Here is a 17,827-nt window from a genome sequence, read left to right as displayed (position 1 = left end):
TGAAAGTTCCCACGAACCCCAGTAATACAAGTACCCCACTTGCACAGGGCCTTTCGTGTGTGAAACTTCCCGGGAACCTCAGTAATACACATACCCCACTCGCACAGGGCCAATCGCGTGCGAAACCTCCCGCGAACCCCAGTAATACATGTACCCCACTCGCACAGGGCCTTTCGTGCGTGAAACTTCCCGCAAACCCCAGTAATACATGTACCCCACTCGCACAGGGCCAATCGCGTGTGAAACTTCCCGCGAACCCCAGTAATACACGTACCCCACTCGCACAGGGCCTATCGCATGTGAAACTTCTCACGAACCCCAGTAATACACGTACCCCACTCGCACAGGGCCTATCGTGTGTGAAACTTCCCGCAAACCCCAATAATACACGTACCCCACTCGCACAGGGCCTGTCGCGTGTGAAACTTCCCGCGAACCCCAGTGATATATGTACCCCACTCACACAGGGCCAATCGCATGTGAAACTTCCCGCGAACCCCAGTAATACACGTACCCCACTTGCTGTGTGCTGTGTGGCGGCCATGTATACTGGTACAGTGTTAGCTCAGCCCTTTGCGCTGGATTGGGGATTTTGATGGCTTTTCCCTGCGCGAGGGTCGTTCTTGGGGGCGTAACTGGCGCTGCTGCAGGGTCACTGCGCCACTCTGCGCCACCGCTGGATTTGGTATCTAAAATCCATGAATACGCTGTGCGCGGAAATAGATTTTAGCGCACGCGGCTGGCGCAGAGATTCGCACGCGCACACTGTGCGCCAGCCGCGTGCGACACTTGTGCGCCAAATTCTATGAATTACCCTCTAAGTGTCAGTTGCTTTTAATTTCTTTGGAGGTATTGTTGTGAGATCCTATATAATTTGAGTCTGAACTACTTTTCTTTTACAAAGTTTTGCTTTTTGAGGGACAGGGTAGGTTTTGAGATGGGGTGCGTAGAGTGCACATAGTCCATTGTATTCTAAAATGCAAGGAATATCAGCGTTTACTTTACTTGCATCAACATTGACTAGAAATAGTCCTTCAAGTGTACGTAGGCGTGGAAGTGCTACATAGCTAATGCCATCTTTAAACATTGTCTGCCAATATCTATCAATGCTTGATCTAGGGTAAGACCTTGTGATTTATGAATTGTGACTGCGTATGCTGGAGATAGAGAAAATTGTTGTCTGCATACATACATGTTTCTGAAAAGAAGGAATCAAGCAGTTGAGTTTCCTACCCTTTTAACTTCTGACAGTTTGTCAAAGTGGATATTGACAAGCTGAATTTTGTTGTCACGTGGGTATGTTTGAAAGCCAACAACTATACTAAGTGCTCCATTAACTAGTCCTTGCTTCACATCAAGGTTACGTTTAAGCATTACACTACAGTTTAAAGACAGTGTTAATAGTTTCTCTAAACCAGCTGTGTTAGAGATAGAGTTTTCTAAGGTATTTAGTCGTGCTGTGGCTTGTTCACACATGGGTAGTGTCATACCATGCACGTCCAGTTTGTCTGTGGAGTAAATTTGAACTATTGGTTGTATTTCTTTTTTCAACATTGTTTCATTAAATTGTGCACAGCTTGCAAGAGTTGGCATCAAGGACATACAGTTTATATTTCTGTGTGCTAATTGTTCAATGACATCAGTAGCACATGAGTGCATGGATTTGTCTGGTATTTAATATAGATTGTGCTTCTTTAGATAGAACACCAACTCTAATACATTTCAAAATGTTGGCGTAGGTGAGGTCTGCAGACTGACACACATTTTCAGTTAATTCTTTGTATTGAAAATGTTGCCAAAGATTTACTTTTCCTATGCTGTCAAGAGTTTTACGTCATAGTTTGTGCCCTAAGGTTTTAAAAATAGGTTCACCTTTCAATGGTGTAAATTGAATAATATCTCTGAAAACAATTATCTGTTTTCCTCCAAAGAGTTCTTCATAGTCCGTTTTGATGGCCTCTTGTAATCTAAGGTGAATCAAAGCCAACGTTAGGTTGGAGACCATGCTCACCTCATCTATCAAGAGCACTTTCATTTGTTTCAAAACTCTGCGTAGTTCCATTGTAGTTTCTGGTGAAAGTTTGTAGTAGTCTCATTTGTTTTGGTATTCTTCTGGAAGGAGTAGCAATCAGTGTAAAGGGACACCGCCTATGTTGTAGACAGTTAAACCTGTGGGGGCAGTTTGTTGTTTGTCAATTGTTGGAAGAACTTCCTGATGACTTTTATTAAGAATGGTCTCTGAACCAGCTTGACCACTCACATATGGCAGTATAGGTTTGTGCTCTTGACAGGTACAAGTTTTAGTTTTGTGCTGCATACCATGTTCACTTTGTTTAGTTACTTCCAGAAAAACGCTGTTTATTGTTTAATTGTGATTTGAGTATATCAAATTCTTCTGTAGACCCTTCATACTGGCACATGGTGTTTTCTACTTCAGTCATGGCTAATTGTGCCTCATTTGCTATGAGTGGCTGTCCAAGATGTTCTTGGCTTCCTGTTAGAGAATGTTAACTGCTGTCAGGAGTGTCTATATTTAGTTGTGCCTGGAGTTCTTCTTCCTGTTGCTGTTCATTGTCTAACATGGTTTTGTACTGTGCAAAATGTATATCTGTTATAGTGCTTTCATTTGCTTTGAAAGCATATTCATAGGAGACATGGGTATCTAATAAATCGTCTTCTTTTCTCCACGATTTAAAATGTTGTAGTAGGGCCATGTAATACAGTTCTTTATGTTAAGGAGCTTTTAGTGACAATTTCATATAATTATAATGTTCAGATGACAATGCAAAGTGTGCACCTCCTGAGGTGTAATCAGTAATACTGAATCTAAAGCTTTAGGGTTGATACAATTGTTTGTTCTACAATACAGGAATACTATGGTGTTTGAGTAACAGTTAGAACACTACGAGAGTATTGCACTTACTTTGTTGGATGCAAAGAATAGGTTTCTTCAGGGTTCTGTCTTGTACTTTAGATGCTATTGGCTTTCAGAAGTGTGGTCTTAACTTCAATTGTGAAAGAAGGAACTTAGTACATATGTGTGTTAATGGCACAGTATTTTTTCTTGAAGAATAGATTAGTTACATTTGCAGAAGGATTTCTTTCTTGGAAGAGGTACTGTATGTGTTAAATTACATAGCTTTGTATAGGAATGGGGATTTTGGAGCATCAGCATCATTGCTAAGGGGGTTAGTGGAGTATGTATAGGTGTGTCCTATGAGGTGCACTTTTGAAAGTGTGTGTTCCTGTTGCACTGTTTAGTGTGGTAATGGATTAGTGGAAGTTGTAGTAGGGCGAGAAAAAAATCTTGGAAAGATGTACAGATTGAAAAGGAGAATGTCTTTGTGTGTGGGATTCCATTCATTTTTCTGTGCATAGATGCTTGCTCCATGAGTGCAGAAAACCTTTCAGTTGTTTGACTTATTTATCCGCATTTCTTTTAGCACGGTTCTGAATGTACACATGTATTTGTTTGGTTTTGTAAGAATGGTAAGTGGCAGGCACCATGTTTAAATAAATGCACTGTATGTACTTGTAATGCTTTGGTAAAATACAAGCTGGTTTCATGTGTTGTGTGCATTCTAGGAATTTCATAATAGTTTGTTAAGGGGCAAGTGGTTGTGAAAATGACAGAAGGAAATAAGAGAACAACAGTGTGGACATTACAATGAGTAATATGGTAAATTAAAACTTGGAAAGGAGACAGATATGTAAGTGAACTTGATTATAGGAGATGGGAAAAATGACAGCATGTTTTTTTGCAGAATATGCAGGGTCAATGGCAAGTACCCTGTTCACATGCATTTATAAAAGAGTTGCAAATGTACTGTAAACAAAATATTCATACCTGTAATTTGTATTGATGTATTTAGATGTGGCTGAACCTGGAAGGAGAAATCCTGGAGAGTTTTACATTAGTTTTAGCTTTAGGTGCTTTGCAATCACAGGAGACTTGTACTCAGAGTGATGAACAGTTCATCTAAAGTACTGAATTGTGATGACAGAGTTAGTTGTAGAGTTCTTGGATATGATTGGTGAATGGTTGTGTGACTGCTTATGTGTAGCCAATGAGAGAGTGGTGCAGTGATGTGGAAAGGGAAAAGGGCTGCCCCTGTGTTGCTGGGTCCGCGGACACCGCACTAGTTTGCGGACAGGGCATGCCACATACAGCGCTTCTCAGCATCCCTGGCTGTTCTGACTTGAGTGTCGTGTAGACCGATGAGACCTCCGTCCCCAAGTGACGCACAGGGGAACAAAATAGAAACCCGCTGTGCGACCCTTGAGGCCACAGGTGAGAGATGTCTTCCCAGATCCACGGAGCCTCTGGAACACCGATGCTGCTGTCAAGAAGGAATGAGGTTAAGCACCAGGCAATCACAATACAGGCAGGTAAACAAAAGAATCTAAAGTGTCTTACCTATCTGGTGTAAGGGAGACCCAGGTAACCTAGTAGGGAGGTTCGAGGCTCAATAAGATACAGCGGTCCCTGGGGTGGTAGAACCGCAGGTAAGCGTGGATACTGGTAGGCCACCTGTAAGACAGGGCTTGACTTGGGCGTAGAAGTACAGCAAGGATTCCAGGGATGATCCACAGACAAGTCGAGATGCAGTCCAAAAATCCGGCAACAGGTAAACAGTTCCTAGCAAAGGTACAAAGGGGTGTCCAAGAGAGTCCAAGATAGAGTTCCGTGGTCGAGGTAGCAAGGAGCAAGTAGAAACGCCAAACAGGGTCCGAAGCCAGCTGAGAAGCAATGATCGTCCTGCCTCTCAGTACTTTATACTGTGTGTCCCTGGGTCATGTGACGTCTACCAAGATCACGTGAGGAACGCCACACTGTATCACGTGACCAACGTGATGACGTATCGCCGTCCCTTCTGCGATACATCCTCCAAGGCAGTTGCCAATGCAGGAAAGGTTGTAAGCGAGCCCGTACACCAAAGAAGGAACGGTGTTTTCGGTTCTGTGGGTTCACCGAATCCCTTGAGCCTCGAAGCTGGGGTGGAGGTGTTTGGGGAAGGTGAGCAGTGTTCTGATGTGGGGAGGCCTGATGTGCTAAGGATCGCCTAACATAGCCCCTCCCCAACGGCCCACGACCCCGTGGGCAGGATGGATGGTCTAAATGGAAACGGGCTACCAAGCGAGGGGCATTCAGGTCAGAGGTGGAAACCCATGAACGTTCCTCCGGGCCGTAACCCTTCCAATCTACCAGGTACTGGATCCCTCCCCTAAACCACCTGGAGCCCAAAATGGCCGACACTTAGAAAACATCAGGAGAGGACAAGGACACCGGCGCAACAGGGGTACGAAGACGGACAGAGTCGGGACAAGGTTTGAGGAGGGAGACATGAAACACAGGATGGATGCGCCAAGAGCTGGGAAGCACTAGACGGAAAGCCACCGGATTAACAACCTTTGAAATCACATAGGGACCGACAAAGCGAGGCAGCAATTTCCGACAACCCACTAGGCGAAGATGACGGGAAGACAACCAGACCCTGGAACCCACCCCCAGAGGGGGAGCAGCCCGACGTTTGCCATCCACACGGGCCTTCATAGCAGCCTTTGCTTCAGTGAGATGAACCACTGTACTAGCGTGTAAGGCAGAAAGATCCCTAAGACATGTCGTGGCCGCAGGGTTCGCAGAACCGGAAGCATCAGGGACCGGCAAGACCTTAGGATGCTGGCCATAGAGGGCGTAAAAGGGAGAATAACCAGTGGCTGAATGAGCCGCATTGTTATATGCGAACTCCGCAAGCCGCAAAGCGGCCAACCAAGAGGTCTGATGTTGCAATATAAGGCAACGAAGGTATTGTTCCATAGATTGGTTCGTCCTTTCGGTCTGTCCATCGGTCTCAGGATGGTAGGCCGAAGAAAACCTGGTATCAATGCCCAATAGCTTCGTCAGGGATCTCCAAAACCGAGAGGTGAACTGTGACCCTCGGTCAGATATAATGACCGAAGGAAGGCCGAATAGCATGAACACATGTTCAAAAAACAAATCCGCTAATACAGGAGCCGAAGGGATACCTTTGCAGGGAACAAAACGGGCCATTTTAGTGAACGTGTCCACCACCACCCAGATGGAGTCGAATCCCTTCGACTTGGGGAGATCAGTAACGAAATCCATCGTCAACGTATGCCAGGGCCTGGGAGGTAGCGGAAGCGGAAGCAACAACCCAATTGGTCGACCCCTTTGATGTTTAGCCTGAGCACATACTGCGCATGATCTAACGTAACATTCTACATCACGCTTCATAGAAGGCCACCAACACCAACGCTTGAGAAGATCTAAAGTGCGCTCTTGTCCGGGGTGAGCGTTAAAGGGAGCGTCATGAGACCACTCAAGGGCCAGATTACGTGTGTCAGGTGTGGGAAGGAACAGGTGTTCATGTACGAACGGTAATCCATCAGAGAACACAGGGTCCCATTCTCGCAACTGGTCAGAATGATCGCTAGTCCAGGATCGAACCGAGTCTATCAGTGACAATGAGGGAGTACAGAGACAAATCACATGACTCTTTTCGAGAACAGTGTCGGGGAATATAGGCAATTGGACCCCCCCCGGGGAACGTGACAAGGCATCCGCCTTCCCATGTGCTGTTCCAGGACGGTGCATAATACGGAAGTCAAAGGAGGAAAAGAAAAGATGCCATCGGACCTGTCTGCTATTAATGCATTTCAGAGAGGCCAAATCCTGTAGGTTCCGATGATCGGAGTATACTGTGATAGGATATTTAGCCCCCAGAAGATGATGACGCCAAACACGGAAGCGTCCATGACAGCCAAGAGTTCTTTTTCCGTAACGGTATAATGAGACTCAGTACTGGAAAACTTACGGGAGTGGTATGCCACTGGATGTAATTTGCCTGTATTAGGACATGTTTGTGACAGTACCGCCCCGAGGGCAAATGAAGAGGCATCTGCCTCGACTATGAACGGAAGATCCGGATTGGGATGTTGGAGTACCGGTGCGGTAGTGAAGGCGGTTTTCAAAGTCTCAAAAGCCTCCTGCTATTCTCTCTGCCACTGATATGGTACCCGAGGACTAGTCAGGGCCGTGAGTGGGGCTACAATCGTGGAAAAGGAAGAGATGAAACGCCTATAGAAGTTGGCGAATCCTAAAAAGGCCTGCAAGGACTTGAGTGTTTGAGGTACTGGCCAATCTAAGACTGCTTTGACCTTAGACTCGTTCATGGATAATGCCCCAGGGGTGATGTGGAAACCCAAAAACTCAACAGAGGTCTTATGGAACTGACATTTCTCAGGTTTGGCAAATAAGGAATGTTTGCTTAAACGGGTTAATACTTCTCAGACGTGTTTTACATGGTCATCCAGATCACGAGAGAAGATCAGGATGTCGTCCAAATACACAACCATGTACACATCCAGAATATCCCTGAAAATGTCATTCATGAATCGTTGGAACGTGGCCGGGGCGTTACATAAGCCAAAGGGCATGACAAGATATTCGTACAAGCCGTAACGAGTACAGAAAGCAGTTTTCCACTCGTCTCCCTCGCGAACGCGTACCAAATTGTATGCGCCGCGTAGATCAAGTTTGGTAAAAATGGAAGCATGTGTTAAATGATCTAAGAGTGGAGTGATTAACGGGATGGGATATCTATCCTTCTTGGTGATCGCGTTAAGACGCCGATAATCCACACAAGGACGTAAATCCCCCTCCTTCTTGGGTACAAAAAAGATAGGACTTGCCGCTGGTGAAGTGGAGGGGCGGATGTGTCCTAAACGCAGGGCGTTGTGTACATATTCTTTTAACACCAGTTCCTCCGAAGGAGACAAAGAGTAGATCCTGCCCGAAGGAACAGTGGAATCAGGAAGCAATTCGATTGGGCAGTCATAAGTTCTATGTGGAGGAAGTACCTCAGACGAGCCCCGATCGAAAACTGATTCGAAAGCCAGATATTCTGGCGGAATCCCAGACACCAACCCCCCAACAGTATGGGACTGTATGACTTCTGGATCGTCAACCGTCAGTGTGAGTTGTGCTAGGGCTCCCAAGACCCGAGAGGGTGTGTCAGGGGCTTGATGGATCGGGAGACAATAATTCTGACAAATATCGGACTCAAAGAGTACAGTGCCTGCTTGCCAATTGATCAATGGATTATGTTCACGTAACCAGGGAATCCCTAGTATGATACCGAATTGAGGTGCGGTGATCAAATCAAAACTTAAGGTTTCTGTGTGTATGTCCTGTATGTTCAACAAGAGGGGTGCAGTTTGATGTCTCACAGGACCAGAAACCAATGCGGAGCCGTCTACGGCTTGGACATGTTCCGGTCGTGTTTTTACCACTAAGGGTAGATTGAGGGAATGGGCCAAATCAATATCTATGTAGTTACCAGTGGCACCGGAATCAATAATGATATTGACTGCATGTAGAAGGCCAGTAGAGGGACATAGAGTAGCCTTTACGGAGATGGGTTGAACACGAGCAAAGGAAAGAGGGGTTCCCGGAGGAGATGATGGAACACTCGACCTGGTCTCCGGTTCTAAGGTCGAGCCATCCGAAAAACCTGACTCTTCTTGGGACGTCGAGGACACTCTTTCACGAAATGTCCAGTGGTGCCACAGTAAAAGCACGCATTGTCAACCCTTCTACGTTCCCTCTCAGATGTTGTAATAGGACTGCGTACCCCTCCCACTTGCATAGGTTCTTCGGTACCGGAAGCGGGAGTATTAACAAGAGTAGGAGAGGAGGAGGCCCCCAATTCAGCTCTACGCTCCGCTCGGCGTGCATCTACCTGCAGGACGAGATCAACCAATTCCTGATAATGAGTAGGCATAGAGGGGATCACTGCTAAAGCGTCTTTCATGGTGTTACTCAACCCCCTATAAAAGACCACCGCCCGCTTGTTTTCTGGCCATGATGTTTCCGCAACTAGCTGATTAAACCGGGTGATGTAATCTATCAGAGTTCTTTTGCCCTGAGTCATTTCCAACAACTCCAAATCCCTAGACTGTGCCTTGTGTCGAGTATCGAATACTCGGGACATTTCGAGGACCAACAAATCAAAGTCATAAAGAACCGGGCTATTGTTTTCTAACAGGGGATTAGCCCAAGCGGCAGCTGTTCCAGCTAAATGGGAAAGGGCGAAGGCGGCCTTAGCAGTGGACGTGGGAAAAGCCAAAGGCCTGCATAAAAAATGTAACTTGCACTGGTTAACAAAGGTTCTGAATGTCTTGGGATCACCCTGGTAACGTTCAGGAGCAGCCAGGGGGGAAGGAGTTGGGAGGACTATCGGAGTCGGGACTGGGGGTGTAGTGGAGGAGCTGCCATCTCCAAACTCCGGGTCTGCAGGAAGGGAATGTTGAACGCTCTGTATGGTATCCAACCTTTGATGGATCACTGTGTTCGCGGCGGCCATATCTGCCCTTAGTATTGTAATTGCCTGAACTAAAGCAGTTATGGGTTCGTCCGTGGATCCCTGCATCGTCTAACGCGACTATACGGCTTCTCAGTCTGTTCTGACTTGAGTGTCGTGTAGACGGATGAGACCTCTGTCCCCAAGTGACGCACAGGGGAACAAAATAGAAACCCGCTGTGCGACCCTTGAGGCCACAGGTGAGAGATGTCTTCCCAGATCCACGGAGCCTCTGGAACACCGATGCTGCTGTCAAGAAGGAATGAGGTTAAGCACCAGGCAATCACAATACAGGCAGGTAAACAAAAGAATCTAAAGTGTCTTACCTATCTGGTGTAAGGGAGACCCAGGTAACCTAGTAGGGAGGTTCGAGGCTCAATAAGATACAGCGGTCCCTGGGGTGGTAGAACCGCAGGTAAGCATGGATACTGGTAGGCCACCTGTAAGACAGGGCTTGACTTGGGCGTAGAAGTACAGCAAGGATTCCAGGGATGATCCACAGACAAGTCGAGATGCAGTCCAAAAATCCGGCAACAGGTAAACAGTTCCGAGCAAAGGTACAAAGGGGTGTCCAAGAGAGTCCAAGATAGAGTTCCGTGGTCGAGGTAGCAAGGAGCAAGTAGAAACGCCAAACAGGGTCCGAAGCCAGCTGAGAAGCAATGATCGTCCTGCCTCTCAGTACTTTATACTGTGTGTCCCTGGGTCATGTGACGTCTACCAAGATCACGTGAGGAACGCCACACTGTATCACGTGACCGACGTGATGACGTATCGCCGTCCCTTCTGCGATACATCCTCCAAGGCAGTTGCCAATGCAGGAAAGGTTGTAAGCGAGCCCGTAAACCAAAGAAGGAACGGTGTTTTCGGTTCTGTGGGTTCACCGAATCCCTTGAGCCTCGAAGCTGGGGTGGAGGTGTTTGGGGAAGGTGAGCAGTGTTCTGATGTGGGGAGGCCTGATGTGCTAAGGATCGCCTAACACTGGCATGAAAAGGGGACTGTGGGGATTAGCCAATCAGATGATGAAGTTGTTCTTTGTTGGAAGAGAAGATGTGGGTAGTGAAGATTGCAGAGGTGGAGAAAGTGAGGGTGTTGGTAGTTGGAGATCTGTTTGTTAATGTTTTAGAGAGGTATGCTATGTCTAAAGATATGGCTGCCAATTTTGGTTTTGAAGGAGTGGAGGTGTTGTGGTCAACTGTGCCTGGTTCCAATATGCATGCAGTGGTTGGAGTTTGTAAGAGTTTCTTCATGTGGAACAGACCAGATGTAGTGGTACTGCATTAGGGTGCTGTGGATTTGGGATACATCAGTGCTCCTAGTTTGTTCAGTGCTCTTGAAAAATTGGTTCAGGCAGTGATGGTGGTTCTTTCAAGTGCCAAGGTCATGGGACAATTGTAATGTTTTCTGTCCCCAGCAAAATGGTGCAAGATGTTCTGTTAACAAACGCATGTCTGTTTTCTTGTTTACAGCTGGGATGTTGTCTAGTAATAATGACAATATTGTTTCTGTTAATGGTCATTATTTCAAAGCAGATGGAATTTCTTTATCCATACTGGGAAATGCCATGTTATTTGAAAATATAAGGAATGCTTTACAGAGGATCATGTGAAGACATCTGGAGGAAAATAAGTGAAAAAACAAAACAAAATTAACAACATGAAAGGTGTTTCTTTAATAGCATCTTAAAAAAAGGCTTTTTTCAGAGCCACCAGCAAAGAGGAAATGGAGTACCCTGCTTACATTTTCTTTCCCCACTCACACAGATTTCACAATATGTTTGCGGACACCATAGTAGTCCGTGGATCGTGCGTGTTACATACAGGGATTTTGAGGCTGGCATGCATGCAAATGAGACAGTGCAGGCCAAGGGATTGGTCAATAAGGTTTACTGGGTGTGATGTGTAAGGAGAGGCTTTGCAGAAGGTCTGTTTCCTGAGAGGAGAGCAGATAGCTATGGCTGTGTCTTTCAGAAGTCAGAGTGTCTGGATTTTGGGCAACTCCTGGTTACATTGGTTGGAGGTGCATGCAGAGCGCTGTGGAGGGCTCCATATCTTGGATTCCCTCATGTACATGTGCACTGGCATGGAGTGCATGGAATGAAGTGGCTGTATTTGGTTTTTCATTGTGCCAGACATTATTATTATTATTCATTGTGGAGGGAACAGTTTAGGAGATGTCTCTGGAATCTCCTTCCAGTTTGCAAAGAAAGAAGGACTTGGGAAGTCATGGACAAGTTTCCAAACTCTGAGTATTTTTTTCTCATATTGAGCAGAGATTAATGTGGCTGCGTTCTTATTCATTTGGTCCACAAATGGAGAAAGTGAGGCACAATGTTAACAAGGCTGTTTGAACTTTTTAGAGAGATTTTGGCATGCTCTATTTTCACAATTAAAATATTATGTTTCGTAGCACAACATTTTTTTGCAGTTTTCACTTGTGGGATCTGGCCTTCTCCATGTGTCTCTCGTGTCCTGTCGGAGGCAACGACCTGTAGTAGGGAACTCTGGGGTTTTCTGACTCATTGCTCTCACACCTTCATTCGGCTCCAATACGTTTGCCTTCATGCCAGAAGCCCTGCTCGTTCTTGTGTTCCACCGTGCTCACAGTGTGTCTTTGAGTTCTGCCTTTGATTTGTATGAGGAGAGATAATTGGTATCAGGTGTCTGCACATAGAATTAAGTGCCTGATTTGCCTGAGCTGATTAGCAGGACATGGCCGGTACAATGTGTGAAAGTTAATGTTGTTACTCTCGGGCACCCTCTTCCTCGTCCCAGTATTTGTGTAAAAAGTGGGGGAGTTGGGACCGCAGAGCATAGTAATACAAAGGATGTGTTGGATAAACAAAATAGGGGGGAATACCACGTCTCTCTGTCAATGTCTCACCCCCACTCCCTGAAGACCACTCCCCCAGGTGATCCTACCACACTGGTTCACCCCCAGGGTCTGGATTCAAAGAGCACGGCTGTGCCCTGGCCACCTGAGAAAGATATCACTGGGGACTAGTGGGAGAGACACCCTCTGGTTTCTCACACAGGACACAATTTGTCTCCATGTACCCTTATCAATCTAATCATGACCCAGTCTAGTGCAGGTTTCCCCAAGGATACTCACTGTTTCCCGTCCTCTCCAACTTACATGTTTAATCCCAGGAACAAACCCTTGTCAACAAAAAAACATCAATTTCATCCAATAATGCAGATGACACGCAAATTGACTTCTAAAGTGAGATATAGTGCAGGGATGCTGGGAATGAAATGTTTGGGAAGTGTATTAGAGCAAAGGGGGCAGAGAGGAGAGCAGGGGGAGATATTGTAAGTTAACTAAGTTCTGGGGAGCAAGCTCATTCATGGGTTTGAAAACAAGCAGTAGAGGTTTAAAGAGGGACTGTATTTTCATTCTAATCCACCTAGCATGAAGGCAGTGTTTTGAGATAAGAATAAAGATGGCTAAATTGTAAAGGGTGAGCAATTTGTCAAGTGGTTAGAAGGAGTAGTCAAGGTGGCCAATTGAAATACTTTTACAGTAGACCGGTTGGCCGAGTACCAGTGTCCTTATGACACTTTTGGTATAGTAATAGGTTATGAGGGGGAAGATAATTTTGGTTGTAGAGAATGTTAATCATGGCCCTAGTTGAGGTACAGTAATGGAGGTTGTCACTCTCTAAAAGGACCACAGGGTTGGGTTACTTGTCGGAGGAAGTGAGTAATGAGATGGGTGAAGGAAAGAGCGTAGGACAGTAGAGGCAGGAAATTAGATATATATGGTCTTGGAGAAGTTAATCATAAGACAACAAAGTGCCAAACAGTGATGGCTCACAGAGAGACAGGAAGTTAAGCAGGCAGAGAGGTCAGGCATGAAGTTGGGGAAATATAAGAAGATTTGTGTGTCGTCCACCAAGAGTTGATAAGAGAACCCAAAGGAGATCAGTTGCTGGGGGGGGGTAGGTGTTGATGATAAAGAGGAAATGTCCATAGATTTAGCCATGGGGGTACTGATAGGGAGGTAGGTTGCATCAGAAGTGGACATGTTCAAAGAGATGGGGATGGTCTGTTGACAACGGTAGGAGGAAATTCAGTCATGGGTGGTGTCCTTTATTTCAAGCACCATGAGGGTTTGTAGACAAGACGTGTGTTGTAACACTAAAGATGTCAGAAAGGACCAGTAGAATTAAGACTGAAGATGGTTTGCAGTGGTGAGCAGAGGACAGAAAGTAAGAAATATGGGTAATAACTGATTAAGTAGAACGCCAATTGTGAATCCAGACTGGAGAAGCTCTTTGAGCTCATTAGTGTCCAGGCAAGAGCAGAAGCTATTAAACATAACATGTTTGAGGATTTTAGAGGCACAATGGAGGAGGGAGACATGCCACTAGTTGGCAAGATTTCTGGAGTTATCCAAGGGCTTTTTTTTATAATTGATTGGTTTTATAAGTTGAAGTTGGCGGCTAGATAAGATAAGTTGAAAAGGGCAATGTCCTTAACTGTATGTGGTGCAAACGGGTAAGTAGATATGAAGTAGGGATTGTTATTTCCTAGGATGTGTTACAATTCACCAGGAGAGGTTTGGGAGAAAGACCATAAGGAGGAGCTGGAAGAGACAGGTGATGAGCTAGAAATAAGTGGGAGGGGAATTGCTAGGAGGCTGAATTGTGTGTCATTAATCTTCCCAATTTTAGAGAAGTAATAGATGTATTAATTTGCTATAGCGAAGAAGAGATAGCAGGAGGGTGAGGAAGAGATAACATGGCTTAGAGAGTTGTGGGAAGTTTCCAGTGGTGAGATCAAAGAGAAGTAATGAGGCATGAGAACTAGATACATTTGTCTGCATTGAGATTTGATGTGAAGTAGCACAGGACATACTAATAGATAATGCAGAGAGTGAAGCTATGTGTTTTTGCCACCTGCATTGGTGATACTATATCTCATTGTGTGGAGTTTGATCTGATGAGTGATTCCAGGTTGAAGAGGAGGAGTAGACGGGATAATGTATGACATGGATTGAGGTGATCAAAGGTACAGTGGAGAGTCAGGTTAAAATCTGAGAAGGTCTGTTCAATAGTGGAGGCATGTGGTGAATCAAGAGAGAAGCAAAGATCCTGACTTCAGCTAGTTACGACGACATGGATTTAAGTTTGAATTTGCATTACGAGATGTTAGTTTGCTGCAAGTGTGGCTGTTTGGCTGTGCTATGCTATGCTGCTAATGATTCATGGCCCGTCTGCAAGGAGAAGAGCTTGCGTGTTATTTTAACAAACCCTGCCTCTTTCTCAGTCCACCTCCTCCCAGTATTCCTTATCAACACTGAGGTCACGCATTGCAGGTGTGCATGGGAAGTGTGCTGCAATTGTGGCTGTTTGGCTGTGTCACGCTGTCCTGATGATGCTTCACGGCCCGTCTGCAAAGAGAAGAGCTTGCGTGGAAATTCCCGGCAATACTTGAACCCACTTGTTATTTCAAAATGTAAATATTCAGTCTCTTTGTTCAGGACTTACTGGGATTTATGATGGACCTATGTTTCAAGCTTCATGCTACAACTAAACTCTTTTCTTTGTTTCTAGCCCTGCCTCTTTCTCAGCCCACCTCCTCCCAGCATTCCTTATCAACACCGAGCGCGCACATCGCACGTGTGCATCGGAAGTGTGCTGCAAGTGTGGCTGTTTGGCTGTTCGGGTGTGCAGAGGGTGTGGGGGGCGCAGCAACGTCATTGTGTAAAGGTGTATACTAAGCGTTACTATTTAATTTCTTGCCATCCCCCTCGAGGGATGATTATTCTTAAGGTGGCTTTGTAAGCCACTTTAGTGGCTTCACTCGGCTTCGGAAGTTGGTGTTTTCTAAATCCAGGTGAGCGGCATGGGAGGGATTAATATCACTCACATTGATTTAAATTATTTGTGGCTGAGTAATGTTTAGCTGTATCTGAACTCTGAACTTTATTTTCAAATTCAGTCTGACCTTTATCCTGAACTGAGAACACCAATTGAGGAGTCCACACCCATTTGTTAATCCAAAGTCTTATGAGGCCACTATGATCAGCCTGCTTTTTCTTTTTCTTTTTCTTTTTATATTTGGCATGGTCTTATATTTGGTGAATTCAACCAGAGTTTAAGGCTTAATATCATTTTTTTTTTTACTTTCAATCTGCTCCATGGCAGAAATAAACTGCTTTGTATTTGTTATTAGCAACCATTGCTAATCGGTGCTCTGCAGCCATTTGATTGAGTAGTGTCAAAATAGTTGTGAATTTTGCTGGGTTGATTTATTCTGTAACCACTAACTGTCACACTTGTGAACAGCGATTAGAATCAACAACATGTTGGTGGGAACTTTAAGGAGTGGCAAGATGCGAAAAGTGTTAACTTAAAAAAGCGGTATGTCTTACAACAATACTATGGGGATGCCGACTACATGTGCCATAGACACTGCAATCCTTAATACCACCCCTGCACATAATGGGCCTACTGACACAGGTCTGGATATGCTTAATGTGCCCAAGACACAGGCACTGATAAAACCTTTTGAAAATGAAACACAAGAGGCTGCATTTGCTCTTATTTACGCACAGGTGCACATTGCAGAAGATGGATTGCGCATGATCCGGACCTGTCGATACAACAGAGTTTTTAGAGTGTCCAAGAAAGATTCCTCCCCCTGATGGCATCAAACTCAGACATGACTTTCAAACCACTCTTTAATACGTCCATGATGGACCCCGGCAGTAATGGCCGAATTTGACAAGCAGATTTGTCTCTCCTTAGGCCCCTCAACCCAAATTAAGCTAGAGGGGGCGATATTGATAACGTTCATTTTCATAAGTTTAAATATGCAGATTTTGCGATGTTGCATAGGACGCATCCTCCTCAACAAATAGATGACTGCTTGGGGAAAGCCTGCATTATGTCCATAACCACTGATTTATCCACCGAAGCATGAACTTTCCAAACCACCCACATATGCTCTAGTCCGCATCATTTCCACAGGAATTGCAGGATGCTGAGGCAACATTTCCAGTGTTGACACGCATCTTAAACCTTCTCGATAAGGGTCACAAGCAAACTCATCAAGAAATGAAAGAAATAAATACTACAATAGTGGACATAGTAGTAAAAGTGACAAATTAGAAGGGTTTGAGTGAGCGCAGGAAGCGCTAAGAACTGTAACGGTAGTTTCCATCTCAAATCTGGGTACAACTATTATGAAAACTCAGAGCACTCAAACCCTTAATAAAATCATTGGTGAGAGACATACACAAACAATACCATCTAATAACTCTAATAATTTAAAATCTCAGGTAAGAACCTATACACAGGTAGTATTAAATTCTCCTTCTAAATGGGTGGATGAAAATGGTGAGGAAATGGCACGGCTGAGAAAGTCTGTTAGTCAAAATTCTGCCCAAATCAATCAACTGGAATCTCTATTTAATTCTATTCAAATGGTCTCTTAGATCAATTGAAGCAAACTCCCCATGCCGCTGTATTGGTTTTAAAACCAGGCGAAAACCCTGATAGTCCCACAGTTCTTACGGACATTATAGATCAGGAGGCAAAAGGAAGGAACAGTTAAAGATCAAGATGATAACTTAAAACTAGCAGAAGTATCATCTAGACACTTTTCATCCCGTCAGGAAAAAAGAATGTATATCAGAGCTCTGAAGAGACGAACTCTGAGACAGACTTTGACTCAGCAGGGGGATCAAAAAATGATAAACTTTATGATGGTAAAACAAAAAATCACAACTCACATGAAAAGGACAATTGCAATGTATTATTGCAGGAAGATGGGGTGCTTGATCTGAATCAATTGGATGAGGATAGTAAAGTGGCCTTTGAATTAAAAGAAAATCCCTCCAATCGAGCTGCCACCATCGACCCAGATAAGACTTCTGATGGGTCTAACCCGATTTTTATAGGAGAGGAGGAGGTTATATGTAAATGGCATGGGGGTGTTCTTTCCACAGACACTATCACATCAACAATGAAGATAAAGGGCAACCCCAAAAATCAAAAGGGGAAACTAAAAACAATGTCATTAGAACAGATCCATACTTGGACAAAAAATCATCTCCTTAACTTTTTCCCCAAAAAATTGGTGATTGATTCAACAGTGAACCCCTCGGGTTCAACTGTGCCATTACCTGGGGTGACCACAATGGACACACTTGAGACACAGTGCAAAGAATTTGGAAAAGTGATACCGGCTAATGTACCAGGGCACTAAGCGGGAGATGAAATAGAAAGAATTAAGACCATTCCCTCTCTAACACATGTCGCCCATGGAAGTCTTTCCCCAGAGCTACACTCTCGGATCTCAAGGGTTAGAAACAATCTGCAATCTAATGGATTAACAGCTTAAAACACCTGTTCCTCTATTAAGAATGTGAATGGGGTCTCGAGGGAGACAAACAAATCAACAATTGAAATAACATTGAATAACATTGAACCACAAAGA

The sequence above is a fragment of the Ambystoma mexicanum genome, chromosome 5p, assembly GCF_040938575.1.
Source record: "Ambystoma mexicanum isolate Mex_15411 chromosome 5p, UKY_AmexF1_1, whole genome shotgun sequence".
Lineage (NCBI taxonomy): Eukaryota > Metazoa > Chordata > Amphibia > Caudata > Ambystomatidae > Ambystoma > Ambystoma mexicanum.
This window is presented reverse-complemented; position numbering follows the sequence as displayed.